This window comes from Halichoerus grypus, chromosome 6 (assembly GCF_964656455.1).
Source record: "Halichoerus grypus chromosome 6, mHalGry1.hap1.1, whole genome shotgun sequence".
NCBI classification, from domain to species: domain Eukaryota; kingdom Metazoa; phylum Chordata; class Mammalia; order Carnivora; family Phocidae; genus Halichoerus; species Halichoerus grypus.
The window spans coordinates 105,930,450-105,951,572 of record NC_135717.1 but is presented as its reverse complement, the minus strand read 5'-3'; the positions used below and the strand labels follow the sequence as shown (position 1 = coordinate 105,951,572).

The following is a 21,123-nucleotide window of genomic DNA, read 5'->3' as shown; positions in this document are numbered from 1 at the left end:
GAAAAACACAAAGTTCATTGCCAAAAAATATAGAGATTCCTTCCTCCTCAGCAGGTGGAGAAGAGAATTTTAATACTTACAATTTAATATTTTTCTATCATGTATAGTCATACTCAGACACATCTAATTTTTCTTTTCAAAAATCTCTATGTAAAGAGGAACTGTTCTTTTTGGAAAAATGAGTAGCTAAATAGTCCTATAGTTATTGCTGCCAGTTAAATGAGAAACATTCCAGGGAAAAGAAACTTCACAAAGGCTTTTGCCTTTACACTATACAAAACTTAAGGAAACCATAAAGCAATTATTAAATGGATTGAGCTATTATATTGATGAAATCACAGTACCATTAAATCAGCCGAAGTGAAAAAGTTAAAAGGAAGACATTAACAATTTATAATTTTACATTTTTAATAAACACATATGACCTTACTAATTTAAAAATTTCAGAGTTTGGACTGAGATTTATAATACAGTTGTTATTACTGAAAAGACACTTATCCAAGTTAAGGTGAAATATTGAAGAGGTTTTCTGGGGCGCATGGCTGGCTCGGTTGGTGGAGCGTGTGACTCTTGATCTCAGGGTTGTGTATTAGAGCTCCACATTAGGTGCAGAGATAGCTTAAAGATAAAATCTTAAAAAAAATAATAAAAATAAAATAAATTGGAGATCCTGGAGCATTTTTTTTAAAATAAATATTGTAGAGGGTTTCAGTTTGCATGTTTCCCTTTTGGTTTTAGAGGCAGAAGTAGAAGAAGATGTGGGAGCACCCTTATGCTGATCATTTGGTGCCCTGCACCAATTGAAAGTTTGGCAGGCATTGAAAATATCGTTCTTTAATTATTTGTATGATATTAGTGTAGTGAGAACAGAGATAACTTGAATTTTCATTAATAAAATGTAAAGGCAGAAACCCTCATTTAGACTTGATTTTCACTGCACAAAGCAGAGATGTTGTGGGAGAGTTCCTGGTCTCTGGTCCCCCTTCTCCTTTTAAGTTTCCTTTTGGTCTTTTTTGTTTTGTATTGCTTTTCTGAATGACACAATAAATCATATTAAAGGAATTACAATGATTTAATACAATAAAGTGAAATAGTACATTGTTTATTACTGTCTCAAAGGTTTAGTTTCTGTAACTGCCAGGTTTTGATGACTGATGATGCATCTATGCAAAAATGGTTGAAATATATCCGCGTATTAAAGAAGTGGTTTTTCAAAAACTTATTTCCACTAGAGGGTGCTGACAACTTCAGCAGAATCAGGACCAATTTATTACCTTTTCTAGACTGATTCCAGTAGGGTTTTAGCTGTGTTTATTGATCAGCACTCAAAATCTGCCTAACAGGACTGCCCACCCAGGTTGGCTGCTTGTAGTTTTTAAAGCTCATTATTTTCGGTATGAGTAGTTCATTACCATTATTTTTTTGTATTGAGGTTCTTTAGCATATGTAGTTTGAGAAACATTCTAAGTAAGTGCAAATTTAACTCAAAAAAAAAATTAAAAAGATAAAAAAACCTTTGTGGTATGTCCAGAAGATGTAAAATGGGACTTACTTTTAACCTAGTAACTTAAGAAATATAATGTAATATATATCTAAGCATAATATTTCCTTTTGGCCAACATCATTTAATACAGTATTCACCACTCAATCTAAAATTTGCCCTCTCTGTTATTTTTGAGAATTCAGTGCTCTGTGAGTGAAAGGTTGTTATCAAGCTAGCCTAAACAAAGGCGGCTTTTGGGTAAATGGCAGATTTTGTGTTTTCTCTCCTGAACATGGGTACTCCGCAGTTGCAGAGAGAGGCTGGTGACAGTTCGGTTTCTCCCCCTCTGCAGCCTCTTGGTCAGATGGTTCATTGCAGTGAAAGCAAAAGCTGACCAAATTTCTCGGAAAGTGGGCGTGTGCTGGCTCCAACGAGGCAGGACCAGCTATCAAATCTGCTTGTAGGTGGAAAGCGCTCTTTTTCTCTGCCATTGGGTACGTCTCCCGGCCAGCGCCTTTACGCTTGTCCTGCTCCCGAGCAGATGCAGTGATATTCTTACAGTACAATTGACAAACCTTGTCACCAGCTCTGCGGGCAGAATGTTTTTTTTAAGTGGAGAGAAACTGAACTGTTCCTTCTGGACCTCGAATGCCATCGGTCCTATTATCACTGAAATAGCAATGATGCTGTCAGTCAAAAAGCTAAGTTTTATAAAACTTACATTAATTACTGCAATTTAAAATATGCAGATATAGGATCTTTTTAAAAGAAATAACTTGAAGAAATAAAACAAATTGGTTTTATTGAGATAGAACTTATACACAATAAAATGCACTTTTTTTCTTAATTTTTTTATTGTTATGTTAATCCCCATACATTACATCATTAGTTTTAGATGTAGTGTTCCATGATTCATTGTTTGTGCATAACACCCAGTGCTCCATGCAGAACGTAAAATGCACTTTTTTTTAAGTGAACAATTCTATGCCTAATCCTTCATAGGTACCAATACAAGTCTCCCAGAGAATCTCTTCATGTGCTAATTAGCCAAACTCAAATAGCTGAATCAAAGATAATTAATATGCTAAATAGTTGGTCAAAATATTTCGATTCAACTTAACCAATTCACAAGCATATCATTTCCCAATCTGATGTAAATATAACAGCTTTCCTAAAATATTATATGCTTTCCTTAATGTAGAATATTCAATTATCGTAAATGTGTTTGCACTAATTGCCTGCACAAGTTTGTAATCAACTTACATTCAATGCCACTGACCTAGGCAAGAAGCCCTGGAAATATAATTTCTGTGGAAGGATATTCTTTTTTCAACCTGTTTCTTCATGATTTCACTATTAATGTCTTTTTTTTTTTTTTGACACGTCTTCCATAAGTATAAGGCCAAGGTTGACAGACATTTTCTGGCAAGATCCGGATAGTAGCTATTTTCAGTGTTCTGGCCATATGGTCTCTGCTGCAACTACTTAACTCTGCTCCTATAGTGTGAAAACAGCCATAGACAGTCCATAAGCACAAAAGCATGGCTGTATTCCAATAAAAATTTATTTACGTAAGCAAGTAACAGGCAGGATTTGACTCACTGATTATAGTTTGCCAAGGCCCCCAGTAAACCTAATAGTTTCCAACTTACTTATTAAGATTAAAATGTCAAAACAATTCTGTAATGGGGATATTAGCAATAAATAATCAGGGCAGCATTCAAAAGCCTATATAGCCTATGAGCACCAACAGCATTATTTCAACTAAGATTAACTACTGTTTACAACCTGGGGTAATATAAACACGTATTCTTTCCTCCATCCCAGCCAGAGCTCTATGAATGTGCTACCTTAGGACAGTGAATCTATTGGGAAATAGTTTAAGGCCACCAATAATTCACCAATTCATTAAATCTTCAACTATACTTCTGCATTAGAGAAGAAGCTTATCTAGGTCATTGAATCTCTGAGTATTTCTCACTGAGAAAGAGGGGGCTGTTTTTCTAAAAAACAGAGATTTTGGGACCCCCTCCTGGCTTGTTGGGCTGTAGCAGTGGTTCTCTTACTGAGGATTCCTTGTTGAAAGGCACGTTAACTAGGGTCAGGAAAATAGTGAGCCCTGATCAGCTGGTGCTGTCTGAATCCTATGTTTCAAAAGGTGAAACAGCATGTAAAATGAACTTGCAAGTGAAGCAGGTTCTGCAGATCAGGAAGATGTGCATGAAATTTTTTTAAATACTTGCTAAGTGTTATACAGGAGAAGGTTATATGGAAGATCAGGTTTTCAAAGCTGGTGACATTGGCTTATTTTACAAAGATTTCAGCAAACATACTTATATAACTCAAATGGGATGGATTTTGGCTGACAAAAATGCTATGACCAGAGACTTGCAGGTCAGTATTTGTTAATTCAGTATTTGTGGTGACTTTGTAGAGCATAACTACCAGGAATAATGAGAATCAACTGTTTATCACTTTAAGCAGAAATATTAAAAGCCACTGCCCAATTAGCTTCTTGTTTTATTCCCTCTGCCATGAGAATGTCAGGACCTAAGTAGGGACTGTTTCTTAGGCCTGAGTTCTGAAATGGGAATGCACAGAGTAGAGTCACAGTAGCCAACCCCCAGCTAGCTACATGCAGTATGAATGAGAAATAAATGTTGCTTGAGGTTGCTGCTGCTTTAAAGCTACCTAATACAGTGTACTTATCATCTTGCCAAAATTATTTATCAGTGAAAAATTATTTATGTAAACACTTGATTAAAAAGTAACATGTTCTGTGTCTTACACAGTGTCAAACACACAGTAGCCCTCCATAATTATTGAATGAATGAATAAATGGATGAAATAAATAAAAGAGAACTAGGAGATATCATAGTATATAATATCACCCACATTTGTTTGGGAAGGATAAAAGTAGTTCAAGTGACTGGGGCTCTTTTTTCCTCCCCATTATGCAGTCATCCACACCTTCTTGTGCAATGCAGGCCACGTTCCTAAGACATGATGGAGAAGATTGGAACAAACTGATTTGACTACATTGGACTCGTGGTCATTAGGGCTGCTTTTGAGTCTGGCAGAGTGGATATTGTCTCTATTAGTGACCCCTTAATTGACGGCAACTTCATGGTCTACATGTTCCAGTCTGATTCCACTCATGGCAAGTTCAGTGGGTGGTCAAGGCTGAAACATGGAAGCTTGTCATTAATAGAAAGCTCATCTCCATCTTCCAGGAGCAAGATCCTGCCAAAATCAAATGGGATGATCCTGGTGGTGAATATGCTGTTGAGTCCACTGATGTCTTTACCAACTTGGAGAAGGCTAGGGCTCACTTGAAAGGTGGAAGAAAAAGGGTCATCTCTGCCTCTTCCACTGATACCCCCATGTTTGGAATGGGCATGAACCCTGAGAAGTATGACAACTTCCTCGAGATTGTCAGAAATTTCTTCTGCACTACCAAGTGCTTGGCCTTTTTGGCCAAGGTCATCCATGACAACTTTGACATGGTGGAAGGACTCATGGCCACAGTCCATGCCATCACTGGATGGCCCCTGATGGTCCCTCTGAGAAGCTGTACCTTCAATAAAGTACACTGTACCCAGTCACAGACAAACAAACAAAAACAAACAAAGTCTCTGGGGATTACTTGAGGATATGGGAATAGATTGGGTCCTGGAATCATCATGAAGCCATTTGTCCAACTCTGTGCAATACCATTTGCCCAAGAATCTGGTACTAATTCAGTCTAGAAAATAATTTGGTGAAGCTTGAGTGAGTGATGAGTCTTGCGCTTGATGTGCTTCCAGTAAATATTTAATAAATATTTGTTGATCATAATGCCATTTTAAATAACATTTCATGAAAAATGTATCCTGACTTATTAAAATAAGGAAATAAACTAGAACCCAGGGAATACCCCATCAAGATTATAATATATCTTTGATGAGCAGATGAGTGATTTAAAAATTCCATGTTACTAAATCAAGGCCACAGCAACACAAATTTACTTAGTTCATTTATTTTTAAGAATACATTTTAGCTTTGAATATTTATGACAGTTTTAAGTATGCTCACAATGTATTACCTTGTTTGGAAAGTATAATTAAATTTCTGCTTTGGGAGATATTGATATTATTAATGTGTCAGGATAAATCTGAAAGCACGGTGTGAAAATGGGAGCACTAATAGCTTAGTCCAAATCACTGCCTTTCTGTTTGAACAACTTTATTTTTTTTAAAGATTTTATTTATTTATTTGAGAGGGAGAGAGAGAGAGAGAGAGAGTGCACATGGGCGGGGGGAGGGGCAGAGGGAGAATCAGACTCCTCGCTGAGTAAAGAGCCCGATGTGGGGCTCGATCCCAGGACCACGGGCTCATGACCTGAGCCGAAGGTGGATGCTTAACCGACTGAGCCACCCAGGCGCCCCTCTTGGAGCAACTTTAAACATTATGTGTATATGATGAGTCACATATCCAGAAGAGTAAAAGTTGATGTAAAATCCACCTCCTTGGGACAACCACCATCGTCTCCTTTCTCGGTTTTGCAGGCAATACCTGCACTATGTCATTTATTTCACACCTGACATCTGGGAAGAATAGTAAAAAGTAGCATAACGTCTTTTATTTGTGTCTTAAAAGGTTTTCCTAGACACCGTAGTTGTTGCAAGCCCAGAAGACTTTGTCAGCCCAAACTGGACCAATTACTATTACTATAAGGAGAACTTATAACTGTATTTTTATCCCTTTTATGTTCTTTAAGTTTTACACTGACCTGTTAATTAAAACAATTCTAAAACGTTGTAGTATTTGCTTACTAAATCAATGAATTACTGCAAGTATAAAACAGAATCTGAGCTTTAACTATTTATTTTATTGCTAAAGAAAGTCCATTTGTAGAATTTTGTTAAAGGGAAAAAAAACTTCATGTGAATCTTTGAGAGACTTTGATACATAGTCATTCAATAAAACAGGTGATTAATATATTAACTATAGAAGATAAAACTATTTGACAAATTTTTGAGAAAACTAATGCAGCTGCAAAAATACTCATAAATCAGGTTCATTTATTCCCAGGATTAGAGAAGCCCTCCCAAAGATGCTCAGGCTTATAATAAAGAACAATAAAATTTAATTAGATATCAAAAAAAGGGGGGGAGGAAGGAGTGAGGGAGGAAGGAGAGCTATTGAGAGAGAGCAGCATGTGAAAAGGTAAAGATGTATAAAAACATGAAAAGTTTGAAGAAATTCATTCAAATTTGATTTTCAGGAGAAAACTATAGAGAAATAAAAACATTTTTAACATAGGCCATTTGAATCCCCGCCATGTGTGTTAATATATCACTTGGTGTGAGGACATCAACATTACTCCAGGTGCCAGGATAAGTGACAGCATACCAGCTCTTTAAGAGTTATTGGTTCTCAAAAGTATTTGGTTTGTTTTTTGTTTCTTGTTTTTTGTTTTTATTTTGTTTTGTTTTGTTTTTCTAGAGAGAGAAAGTGCAAGCAGGGAAGGGCAGAGGAAGAGGGAGAGGGAGAGAGAATCTTAAGCTCAACACGGGGCTCTATCTCTTAACCCTCAGATCATGACCTCAGCCAAAATCAAGAGTCAGACACTTAACCAACTGAGCCACCCAGGCACCCCAAAAGTATTTGTATTTTCCATGCTTTATTGTCCACAGTCATGCTCACTTTACTGATCTTTCAAGATAAATCAGATCAAACTTTGGCCAAAATTGATGTCGTTAAGAGAAGTATAGCTATTTCTTATATACTTTTCAGAAGTATATAAGTATTTTCTAAGGAAAATGGAATCTTTTAAAAGATGAGGACTGAGATTACCTCTAAGTCAACACTTTATCTGTTTTTGAAAGTAAATCTGTGCTAATGGAAAGCATCATTTTCCAGCATGAATTAAATTATTGTGCTCTATGTTTCCTGCTGGAGAGAGTAGGTTCCTGGCAATATGATGTTACATTTGCATGTTGATAACGCACAGTTTTAGGCTGTTCCTTTCAAATTCAGAGAAATACAAATATATTTTATCAAAGTATTCTTGAGATATATATATATAAATAGTCCGTTATATTTTGCGAAGCACATTTATGGAGCTTCCAATAAAATCTGTAATATTTATAAATCAAGCAGCCAAGTAACAAAATATCTTACATTTCATAAAGTAGGATACATGCATCTGGTTCATCATTGATAAGCTTATCTCATTTTCCCAGAAGGACATCAATAATCTATAAGAGTTGTTTCTATTACAGGAAGATTCTTAAATACCAGCATGTTGTATATAATAGGATACAGATGAAATGCTTAGATTCTTGTCAATATAGTCTTAGGAATATTTTGTTTGTTTGTTTTTAAAGCAAATTTACAACAAAAACAACACAGGGATAGTTTTTCAAATTATGTAATAATTTCATGTGTGAAAACAACACAATAACAAAAAAGAGTTAGGGTTCCTTTATAATCAAATACCCTAGTTTAATTAAAGAAGGATTCAAATTTTAAAATATCAATTTGTATATAACTTGCAGAAACAAATTTATTCAGTGAAGCTAGTAGATATGTAAAGACATCAGCATTAAAAACAAACATTCTTGGAACACTTGATGCTTCACTAAATTCTATGAAATTTTTATTGTGACAGTGTCCACTCAGTAAGAATACAAAAGTAATCTTAACCTAAAACTTGATGGCCATTATTCACAGCATACCAATAATTCTAATTTGATTTGCTTTCAAATTTACGTAGTGATTTCTTCCGTAGTCCCCTTTTAGCCATAATATGGGGTGTGATGTCTCAAATAAGGCGGTTTGAAGAAGTTAATGTAATTATGCAAGAGGGTAGACTTTATAACTTCAAGTCTATCATTATTTACAATAAACACGGTGGGAGAATAATGAGTTATGTGAGAAGTATTTACTGAAACTATATTAATGTAATGTTTACTAAAGAAAAGGCATATATATATCCAAATTCCTATTCCAAGGTGTCTACTCCACCACAAAACTTTTTAGTTTTGAGACATAACTTATATACCCAGCTTTATTTTAAAATAGGGAATTCTATCTTTCAATAAGTCTTTATTAAGCACTAAGATTAAGGGAAAAGCAGTTAACGAGATAGGAATGATTCCTTTACTCATGGCCTACCATCTATCATAGTGTCTTTCAATCCCTGATGGTTAGTGGATGTCTACTAAAGATATAGAATTCCTCATAAGAGTTTAAAATTTTTTTATTTTAATATAAAAAGAAATATATAAATGTAAGTATATTCTAAATAAGTGCCATCCAGGACTTTCTATGGTAATGAAAATGTTCGGTCGTATGCTGTTCAACATGGTGGCTACTAGCATGTGTGGCTATTAAGTATTGAAATGGGACTAGTGTGACTGATGAACTGAGACTTTTAGTTTTATTTAAAGTGATTTAAATTAAAATTTAAATATTCATATGTGTCTAGCAACTACTGTACTGGAAAGTGTAGTTTAGATGCTCTTGGAGGTGAAGAGTGCCATTTGAACTAAGCACTTCTGGGTTGGGTTTTTTGTTTGTTTGTTTATAATCAGGCTTAACCATGTGAAGCCCAAATAATATCATTGCCTCCCATCCTACTGATGAAGGTTTCCAAATATTTTAAATATTGAAAGATGGTGGGAGTTTTCAGGCATCACAAACTGGTAAATAAGAATGCTTACTCAAAAAGTCCAACGCATAGTAGCAAGTATGCAATTCAGGTTATAAGTAGTGATTTATGTCCATTAAAATAGCATTAACTCCCAAATTAAATTAGTATCAATAAATTGAAGCATGGACTTTTAAAATTGATTATTTAATTTGTAAACTTATTTTGTGTATGAAGATTTATTTATTTTAGAGAGAGAAAGAACACGTGCATACACACACACACACACACACACACACACACACACACACACGGGGGAGCAGAGGGAGAGAATCTCCAAGCAGACTCCCTGCTGAGTGCAGAGCCAGAAGTGGGACTCATGAGATCATGACCTGAGCGAAACCAAGAGTCGGATACTTAACCGACAGCCACCCCAGGCACCCCTACTTTGTGTATTTGTATAAGAGCTATAAGCCAAAGCGGTTTGCCTAGTTTTATGATTCACCTATTTAAATAACAATGTACTTTAAACAATTTATCAATACCGAAGAGACCATTTTTTTCCTTGAGAAGGTATCATTAATCACTCAAAGTTTAGGAGCACTAAAGAGTAGCAAATTATATGTCAGTCATTATCCAACCAGTTTTATGTATGTATGAAGCTTACAACTTAGGCAATTTATTTGAAATCCAGTAGTTGATGAATGATGGATTCAAGATATAAATACATATTCTTTTTTCTCCAGAATAGCATACTCAGTGTGATTGGTAAAATAATGGCTCCTCCAAGGGTATCCACTTCCTAACCCCTGGAACCTGTGAATACGTTACCTTACATGGAAAAGGGTAACTTGCAAATGTGATTAAGTTAGGGATTTTAAGACAGGAAGATTATCCCAGATTATATGGTATCCTGGATGCAATCACAAGGGTCCTTTTAGATGGAGGGGGAAGGTCAGAGTGAGAGAAGGAAATGTGACACTGGAAACAGAGGTCAGAGTGAAGTGAGAAAGAGACCACAAGCCAAAGAATGCAGGTGGGTACTAGAAACTGGGAAGGTTAAGGAAATAGATTCTTCCCTAAACTCTCTGGGAAGAATGAATTTCTGCTAACACCTTAATTTTAGCCCAGTGAAACCCATCTCAGACTTCTGACATTCAAAACTGTAGGATAATGCATTTTTGTTGTTGTTAAGCAATTAAGTTTCTAATAATTTGTTCCAGTGGCATAAGAAAACCAATACAACCAGCTTATTCAAACAATGCCTGCAGATAATAGCATCCTTAGAAGGTTGTTTAGGGTCCATTTTCATGTCCCTCAGCCCAACCCCTTCCTTCCAGCTTAAGTGGCAATAAGGGGGAATCTCATTCAACCACACTTAGGACACTCTCACAGAGAATTTCTGATAAATGCATTCTTCTCCCTATCATTCTATTTCCAGTGGTGTTTCATGGCTAATTAATTATAGATTGGATATATCTTTGAAAGCATTTAGCTTAACCACATCACAATCTGGCTCCACTTAAGTTTTTATCGGAAAACAGAACAGAATTAAATAGACGCTTTTGGTCTGGAAAAGAAGCTGGAAAATGTAGGATGTTGCAAAGAGGTTGTACAAATGGCCAACAAAGTGCTTGATATCACTAATCATCTGGGAAAAGCATATCAAGACCACAATGAGATTATCACCTCACACTTGTTAGACTGGTTATTATCAAAAGGAGAAAAGATAACTGTTAGTAAGGATGTGGAGAAAAAGGTGCCCTTGTACATCATTGGGAGAAACGTGACATTTTGCAGCTGCTATGGAAACAGTATTGAATGTCCTTCAAAAAGTTAAAAATGGAACTATCATCTGATCCAGGAATCCCACTTCTGGATATTTATCCAAAGGAAATAAAATTAGGATCTAAGGAGGTATTTCTACTCCCATGTTCATTGCAGCATTATTCACAATAGCCAAGATATGGGAACAACATAAGGGTCCACTGACAGATGAATGGATAAAGAAAATGTCATGTGCATATATACAAGGGACTATTTTGCAGTCTTTATAGAGAAAAATTCCTGACATTTGTGACAACATGAATGAACCTGAAGGACATTATGCTAAGTAAAATGAAGCAGACACAGAAAGACAAATATGCATGATTTCACCTATATGTGGAGTCTAAAAAAATTGAATTCATAACAGTAGAGAGTAGAATGTTGGTGCTATGGGATAAGGGATGGGAAAAATGAAAAGATGTTGGTCAAATGATTCAAAGGTTCAGTTATACAGGATGAATAAATTCTGGAGATCTAATATATATAGAATAGTGACTCCAGTTAACAATAGTGTATTTTATACTTGAAATGTGCTAAAAATAAATTGATCTTAGGGGCTCCTGGGTGGCTCAGTTGGTTAAGTGTCTGACTCTTGATTTTGGCTCAGGTCATGATCTCAGGGTCCTGGGATCAAGCTCAGTGTCAGGCTCTGTGCTCAGCAGGGAGTCTGCTTGAGATTCTCTCCCTCTGCCCCTCCCCTCCTCAAATAAATAAATAAATAAATAAATACATCTTTAAAAAATAAGAATTGATCTTAAATGTTCATAACCCTATGAGGTTATGGATGTGTCAATTAGCTTGATTGTGTTAATCATTTCACATATCATATATATATGTATATATATATATCAAAACATCACACTGTACACCTTAAAATAGACAATAAAAATATTAATACTTGTCATAGGTTGCTGAAGAATTTTAATGTTGATATAGGTATCACAGAAAATGACTTAATTATATATATATAATAGTTGACAAAATAAAATAAAATACCATTTAATACCTCTCCAATAATATTCTGTACATCAAATTTGCTGATTCATGTTTTACTGGGAGAGAGCAGCATCTTTTTCCTACCACATACACTTAGTTCAGTAAATGGTGTAATCGCCCTGCTAGTCTCATGATGGTGCTATTTCCTGTTTTTTCACATTCAAATTTTAATTTCTCTCTAATGTATAGTTTTTAAGAATAGGAAGGAAATCTGGATTTATTCATTATAAATATATATAATCAAAACTATTTTTACTTTATTTAAATGCATTCAAATAACTCTATTTGTAATAGGGAAATAACAAAATCACTTACATGTACAAAAGTCCCAAATTTACAAAGCTGATGAGTTTTTGATCTTTACATAAAACCTGCAAGATTGGCAAAACAGCTAGAGATTACCATTTTACAGCTGAAAAACATTTGCGTCTAGAAATGTCAACATGCTAAAGTCATGCAAATGATAAAGTGGTAAATCTGTGACTTAAGCCCAGTTCTTGGCATTTCCATCACCCAGATTGGTTTTTTGGCTCATTGGTGAGCCAGTTAGTAAAATGCGACAAGTGCTCCTGACACCTAGAAAATTAGAATTGTCCATTTGGAGAAACAGTTGGTTTCATTATAGAACTCTGGGTAGGATATTAGGGAAGGAAACTAGCAGTTGTGTTGGAACTTAGATATGAATTTCAAAAAGTTAGCAACTTGAGAAGTTCACCTTCCTTAGGTTTTATCTCCATCATTGAAAAATTTCTCATATTTGAACATTCTATATAACTTCTAACTGGCTATTCACTTGCATGTTCTGATGTCTTTCCTTGCAATTGCTGATGGATGTATCATCTATGTAATACTTAGTAATAGGTCCGTGGCATTTGAATATTATCAGATTTAGTCTTCATAACAACACTCTGAGTTACATATTATTTTTGGCCTAGAATCTGACACTCAAAGATCGAAAACCCTGCACAAGCTTCTACAAGAAGGTACCGGCCGCCTCACAGTCTTTCTTTCCACCGTAATATTGTCCACCACTAAATTTGAAGTGAGTTATTGACTTTTGATGATAGATCCCTGCAAATCAAGTAAAAGAAGATCCCTCGGAGAGGGCATGTATTGTTTCTTTTCTATAAAACGTTCCCTTCCTAAGTGACAGCTAGTGACTGATGTGAATGATCTCTCCATGTGATAAGAATAACAAGTAATAGAAGAGTGTTTTAAAGAACTGCCAGGGCTCCAGGAAAACCTTTAACCAAAGCCATAACAGTGGACAAAAGAAGGACTGAATGTAACCCCAGTAAAGATGACCACAGAGCCAGCCAATGAACAAGGAAGCGCTTACAAATAAGACAATGGCCCAAGTTAGACCCCCCCTTAAGCACTACTGGCATAGGGGAACTTTGCCCTGGAGGAGGGTACACATTACAGCATGACTCTCAACATGGCATTGACAGGAGATTGAGGAGCAGTATGGTTGAAACAGGTTTTCGGAGATAGAATCATACTTTGGAAGGCATCTCATTTACTTGATACATTTTGATTCCCAAAAGTAACCTATATGGATTCTTATTTCTGTGCATGGCTTGAAAGTAAAGGTCACAGTCACACAAAGTGTTGTCTGTTTTGTTCTCTGATGGATTCTGATCATACAGAATAGTTTGGGCACGTTGTAGCCTCTAAGTATACGTGTTGAATGAATGGATCAATAACTCACCGTATGTGAGCAGCCTCCAGTACCAGAAACAGGGCAGTGCATTTGTTTAACACGTGAATGTAACATCTACTTTCAGAACAAATCTAGAAAGCTGTAGAAATAATCTAACCTAATTTCCTCATTTGATAAATAAAAATGAGGTCCAGGGGCACCTGGGTGGCTAAGTTAGTTAAGCTTCCAACTCTTGGTTTCCGCTCAGGTCATGATCTCATGGGTTGTGGTATCAAGCCCTGTGTCAGGCTCCGTGCTCAGCAGGGACTCTGTTTGGAGATTCTCTCCCTCTGCCCACGCCCCCCACTCTCTCTCTCTTTTTCTCTCCCTCTCTCAAATAAATGAATAAATCTTAAAAAAAAAATGAGGTCCGGAGAAAGGACATGGTTTAACCAAGGTCACACAGAAGCCAGAAATCTAGGCAAAAATAGAGAAAATAATTCTCAGTTCCCAATTCAGGTTTTGGGTTTTTTGTTTGTTTGTTTGTTTGTTTTAACCCCTTCCTTTTTATTTATGACATAACTGGACAACATCTATAAATTGGTTAAAGGAGATTTCTAGAAAAGAAGCAGAAACTAATGCTTGTATAAACATCAAAAACTCAAGCCAATTTCTGGTTGCATCCCCCTTTTTTCCCCCAAAGCTTTCTCTCAATGATGGCTAGTATGCTTCTGTCTCTACTGCCTCATTTGTGTGTTATATATGGGGATGGCGTGAGATTATCCATATTTGTGTTTACTCTTCCCTCTTTGTAATGGAGTAGAACAATGTAGATTGTCTTGATTTCTGGAATAAAATTGGGATTTACAGGAGGTAGAACAAACATTTGAAGACTGCGTTTGCACAGTACATGACTTTCCGCTCACCTCTTTGTCTCAGATGTAGTCAGTTACTGTTGAATGGAGCTGTGGGATGTACATATGCCTGCATTGTCCTTCGCATGTTTGCCTGATGTTATTTGTAAAAACCTAGGCTCCTGAATGGAGGGTGACCAGGAGAACACTAATGACTATCTCTGCCATGTCACCCACAGTATACATTCAGGTTGATTGCAAAGTTTTAGTAAATCATACAGTTGTGGAACTAGAATAGCATAATTGGTAGGACTGTAGGTTTTGAACTTAAGACAAATCTGGCTTTGAAATAAGCTACCCATGGTGCTTATGGACATGTGAACAAATAACTGCATTATGATGTATGGTAAGTATTATAAGAAAGACTCATACATAACAAAACAGGAGACAAATGTTGGCGAGGATATGGAGAAAGGGGAGCCCTCTTACACTGTTGGTGGGAATGCAAACTGATACAGCCACTCTGGAAGACAGTATGGAGGTTCCTCAAAAAGTTGAAAATAGAGCTACCCTATGACCCAGCAATTGCACCACTAGGTATTTACCCCAAAGATACAAATGTAGTGAAAAGAAGGGGCACATGCACACCAGTGTTCATAGCAGCAATGTCTGCAATAGCCAAACTGTGGAAGGAGTCCAGATGTCCTTCAACAGATGAATGGATAAAGAAGATGTGGTTCATATATACAATGGAATATTACTCAGCCATCAGAAAGGATGAATACTCACCATTTGTATCAACATGGATGGAATTGGAGGGTATTATGCTAAGTGAAATAAGTCAAACAGAGAAAGACAATTATCATATGGTTTCACTCATATGTGGAATATAAGGAATAGCATGGAGGACCATAGGGGAAGGGAGGGAAATCTGAAGGGGGGAAAATCAGAGAGGAAGACAAATCATGAGCGACTATGGACCCCAGGAAACAAACTGAGGGTTTCAGAGGGGAGGGAGGTGGAGGATTGGGGTAGGCAGGTGTTGGGTATTAAGGAGGGCATGTGTTGTGATGAGCACTGGGTATTATATGCAACTAATGAATCACTGAACACTACATCAAACACTAATGATGTACTATACAGTGGCTAACCGAACATAATAAAAAAATAAATAAAATCACACACACGTAAAAAAAGAAAGACTCACACAAAGTATAACATTATGATCAAATATGAAGTGATTAATTCTGAGGAGAAGTAGTTATCAGGAGGAAGTGATATTTGAACTGGACTTTGAAGGATGAATAGGAATTCACTAGGAGAAAATTATGGAGCAAGATATTCCAGGCAGAGAAAATGGGTTGAACAAAAAGGACAGAGGTACAAAATTGTTTGAAACACTCAAGGAACAATGGATGGTTCAATATTGTTAGTATGCACAAAATGAGTTCTGATATGTCAACCAAGTTAGACTGCAAAGAGCCTTGTAATGGACTAAAAATACTGGTTTTCATTTTGTCATTTTCAGATAATTCAATTTTAGTGAGTATTATGCCTTTCAATACAAAACATGCTACACAGAGGCTCATGCATTGTTATAAATGTAGACTTTGTGACTATATATATATATATATATGCATGCAAATGAATATGCAGATAAAGATTTAGTGTCTTACACAGCCTTAAGATCTTGGTAAATATTTTTTTGAGTAGCTGAAAGGGCAGGAAATACATCTAGAAGACACTCTGGCTACTAGGTTAGCTCATGGCTTTTCTCCCAGGTCCTGTACCTGCCAGTAGTCTTTTGATTTTCCAGGAAGCTTTCTGGAAAGTCTTAACAAAGATATTTGGCATGTGTACCTATGCTTTAAAAAAAAATAGCAGGGCCTAGAATGTATTCATCTCTATAGTGACCTTTGTTTGACTGGGGCACAAACATTGAGGCTAATCTGTTTCACTGAAAATGAGGAGCTCAGAATGCCATTAGAAGAAAGAGCTCAGCCTCAGGCCACTCTGAGTACAGACGAAATGCCATCCAAGTACAACATGTTTCCTTGGGATCAGAATGTGTTAGACCTTGGGCAAAAATAGCCAACCCATCTGCTCTGGGGAGGCCTGAACCAGAAAATCGGAGAAACAGTATGTCAGACTTAAACCCAGGTCAGTGGATGGAAATCATTCCTGAAGCAAAATGATATCCTATGCCTACAGCTCAGACTCAGTAGACAGGAATTGTTTTGTTTTGTTTTTTTAAAGATTGTATTTATTTATTTTAGAAGAGACAGTGAGTGCGAGCAAGCAGGGGCAGGGGCAGAGGGAGTGAGAGAATCTCAAGCATACCCCCTGCTGAGCACAGAGCCCACCATGGAGCTCGATCTCAGGACCCCAAGATCGTGACCTGAGTCAAAGTCAAGAGTCAGTTGCATAACTGACTGAGCTACCCAGGCGCCCTGTTTTTTATATAGATAAAACATTGTAAGTGTTTTCTGTGCCAGATAGAAGCAGAAAACGGAAAGAATTCATCCATGTTTTAGGAAAAGCTCATCTTGGGCCACTGCAAAATAGACAATGTAGTTACTTTGTAAAACACTGTGTGCATTATTAATTGCATGAAAAGTGAATATGTGGGCATGTAACAATGTTCATGAAGTGATAGTGATGATGACTGTGAGGATGTTTGCCTTTGGTGTTCCTTGCCCAGCCTCCTGCTCCAAAGGGGCCTTGCCGTCCTATCACCTTGTTCCCTCAAATCAAAGTGTGCATACCTCATTAAATGGCCACTCTCATCCTTAGTGCCTGAACGGGTAAGCGATTCACCTCTAAACATGACATACTACGTCATCAGCTGCAGACGAGCTCTTGTACAGGATGTTCACAGAGGAATAATGGGAATTTCGAACACCATGCCACATCCAGCAGGAAGTGTGTTGTAACAGACCAGAATCTTGCTACGCAAATTGCGCTTTGTGGACCAGCACCAATAACATCGTTTGGGAACTCATAGAAAAGCCCCATCTCAGCCCCATCACAGATCACTAAAGGTGATTCATAAGCATATAAAAATTTGCAAAGTACTCCTTTAGACTTTATGCATTTAGAGTCCCTGGCCCATAGTAGGCACTTGATATGTGTTTATTTTTTGTCCTGACAGGTTTTGAAGACCTAAGCTTTTGAAATCCTAGTATCAGTTCTAGGGCTGAAGACATTAGCTGCTTTCTAATTAGGAAGAAAGGAAAAAGAAAAAAAAGAAAGACAGAAAAGAACTAACCCTTAGGAAGCCTCCATTTGTGGCAATGTGGAAACTAAAAGTTTTTGTAAGAAATCTTACAAGTGGGGGTGCCTGGGTGGCTCAATTGGTTAAGCCATCAACTCTTGGTTTTGGCTTGGGTCATGGTCTCAGGGTCGTGAGATGGAGCAGTGCATCAGGCTCTGTGCTGGGCATGGGGCCTGCTTAAGATTCTCTCTCCCTCTCCCTCTGCACTCCCGAACCATGCTCTCTCTCTCTAAAAATAAAAAAGAAAGAAAGAAAGAAAGAGAAAGAAAGAAAGAAAGACAGACAGAAAGACAGAAAGAAAGAAAGAAAAGAAAAGAAAAGAAAAGAAAAGAAAAGAAAAGAAAAGAAAAGAAAAGAAAAGAAATCTTACAAGTGATACGAATGATTCTGTTGCATCTGTTTAGTGCCCTATATTCCAGAAGGTAACAGGCCATTTACCCAAAAGCTATAAACTACACTTAATGTTCCTGGAAAAGCCTGGACAAGGCACAAAAGCATAACATAGCATGTTGTGTTTAGAACACTAGTGAGATGCAGTAAACCTCATGGGGAGAAGAAAATCAAGGCTAAGAAAAACGAAGGGACAGGACCATGAAAGGATGACTACACTATGTAGGATGTCTGGAATTTGGAGGATCCTGGTGGCAGGGCGTGTGCTTCAGGGGGTCAGGTGTCTTTTTGGAAACTATTCTGATAGTACTGTGGAGTATTATAGGAAGGTGAAACTAGAAACCAGGTCAGTTTGCAACATATTTTAATATTCAAGGTGAAATGTAGTTAATTACATCTGAGTTCTGGTAAAGTAATTACAATAGAAGGAAAGAGATGTTTAAAAATTTTTTTTAAAAAATTAAAAATAAAATAAGAGTGAGTAGAAAGTTATTAGTGACCATGGATACATGGTGTGGGGGAAAGAAGACTCCCAGGTTTCAGCCTTACATAAAAGAATGTTGCCATTTATTAAAATAAGGTCTAAGAGAGAAGAAAGTAGTTTTAGCTTTAAACAATTTGGGTTCAGCATACCTATGGCAAATCCATATAGGACAATCTAGTGGATAATTGAATGCATAAGTCCAGGTGCAATACAAAGATGTAGCTGATTATGTGGTATATGCTATAGGGTAAGTGACCTAAATCAATCCTTGGTCTTTCCTCTAAATTATCCGGCCGCTTCTTTATTCTGGCAGCATTTCATTACCTTCTCCAATGTTCTGCTTGCCAGGAGGATGTCAGAACATGTAAAGTGAGGCCCTGAGAGATAGGATAAATAACTCCGCTATTTCTTAGGTATTTGATTTTGGAATGATGATTTCAATTTTGAGGTCCAGGGTCTTCATCTTCAAAGGGCATTATGAGGATCAAATATAAATAAAGGGGCTCCTGGGTGGCTCAGTCTTTAAGTGTCTGCCTTCAGCTCAGGTCATGATCCCAGGGTCCTGGGATCGAGCCCCGCATCGGGCTCCCTGACTGGGGGGAAGCCTGCTTCTCCCTCTCCCACTCCCCCTGCTTGTGTTCCTGCTCTCACTATCTCTCTGTCAAATAAATAAATTAAAAATAAAATAAATAAATAAATACAGATCTTCTTTGACTTATGATGGGGTTTCATCCTGATAAACCTAACAAAAACCGAAAATATCGTTAGTTGAAAATGTATGTAATACACCTAACCTATGGAATATCACAGCTTAGCCTTGCCTACCTGAAACGTGCTCAGAACACTTACATTAGCCTAGAGTTGGGGAAAATCATCTCACACAAAGCCTATTTTATAATAAGGTGTTAAATATCTCATGTAATTTATTGAACACTATACTGAAAGTGAAAAACAGAATGTTTGTATGGGTGCAGAATGGTTGTAAATGTATCAGTTTCTACCCTTTGGGTCCTGTGGCTGCCTGTCAGCGGTGGCCGCTGCCCAGCACCACGAGAGAATATCATACGGCATATTGACAGCCCGAGAAAAAGATCCAAAATCAAAATGCAAAGTACGGTTTCTACTAAATGGAAATCACTTTCACACCATCATAAAGTCAAAAGTCATAAACTGAGCCATCATAAGGAGGGGGCCATCTATATGTGGGATAGAGTGTATAGAATAGTGTCTGAAAGTAACCGGTGCTCAAAAAAGCTGGTTTTCCTATACCACCCTTTTTCCCCCCATTAGTTGAGGTGAGTTAAGTAGCCTGTCAGGAAATGGTCACTGATCTGCTGCCTGATTACTCTCAGAAGAGCATTGAGTGAATTCTCTCTCCCAAACACATAGTGTATCCTGACACTTCAAAGAATATCTTTTTCAAGGAGGAATAATTTAGGTGGAATCCTAATGTACTAGAGAATAATACTCCATTTTATAACATTGGAGCCAGAGGTTTTTTCTGATTTCAGTTGTGCCCCCAACTAACTGAGTACTCTCAAACATCCCCCTTGGCTCTCAATTTCTTTTCTGAAAAAAAAAAAAAATGGCTGTGGAATGACTCCACATCGTTTGTCCATCTGAAATAATATGAGTAAAATGACATTCAGTTCCTGGTGTGTAATATAAAATGATAAACTTCAAACAATATCCATCTGATGAAACCTTTTGCTGTCCAGGTTCTAGAAGCTGTTGAGTCCCACATATCATTGACATGTTTTGCAATCGCGAGAACTAATTAGTGGATGAGATGTCTGAAAGAGTTTATTTGCCCGGGCTCCTAGTGGTGCTTTCTCAAGGGAAGCTTGATTGGTTTGAGCCTTGGATGATGAACAGACTTATTTCCTGCTGTGTTCTTCGGCATGGTCTGTTTCCTGTTCCAAATCCTACACACTAGATTGGTGGATCTCAAAGTCTAGCATCTGGGCTAGCAGTATCATGAAATTACCAGGGAATTTTTTAGATGAAAACTCTCAGGTACCAACTTAGAATTACTGAATCAGAGTAATTGCTGTCAAGTCCAGGAATCTGTGTTTTAAGAAGCCCTCCAGGTGAATATAATGCATGCTGAAGTTTGAAAACATTTACTTTGAATCTTCTTGGTCACATCCACCAGTGGCAGCATCGCTTGGAGCTTGTTCGAAATCTCAGGCCCACCCCAGACATGGTGAATCAGATCTGTAGTTTAAAAAGAGACCCCAGTGATTCATATGCACATTAAGGTAAAAAGATGCATGGGCCCAGAAAGAAGCATCATTACATGTAGACAAGCAGGTTATTATACAATAGTATAATAAGAGGGATTCTAAATGCTTACAGCTGTACTCTATTTAAATATTCTAAGATTATCCTCATACTGACCATACCAACTTACAGTTCCTACTCAAGCACTTTTTATTTTTTTAAGTTTTTATTTAAAGTACAGTTACGGTAATTTTATATTACAGTGTAATATTAGTTTCAGGTGTACAATTCAGTGGTTCACTTACAACACTGGG

The 21,123-nt window shown here is 37.1% G+C and overlaps 1 long non-coding RNA gene across 1 annotated transcript in view; it reads right to left on the bottom strand.

The window, feature by feature from the left end:
* LOC118529579 (uncharacterized) overlaps positions 1 to 21,123 on the bottom strand; it is a 479,669-nt gene that overhangs the window by 72 nt on the left and 458,474 nt on the right. The window lies entirely within an intron of this gene.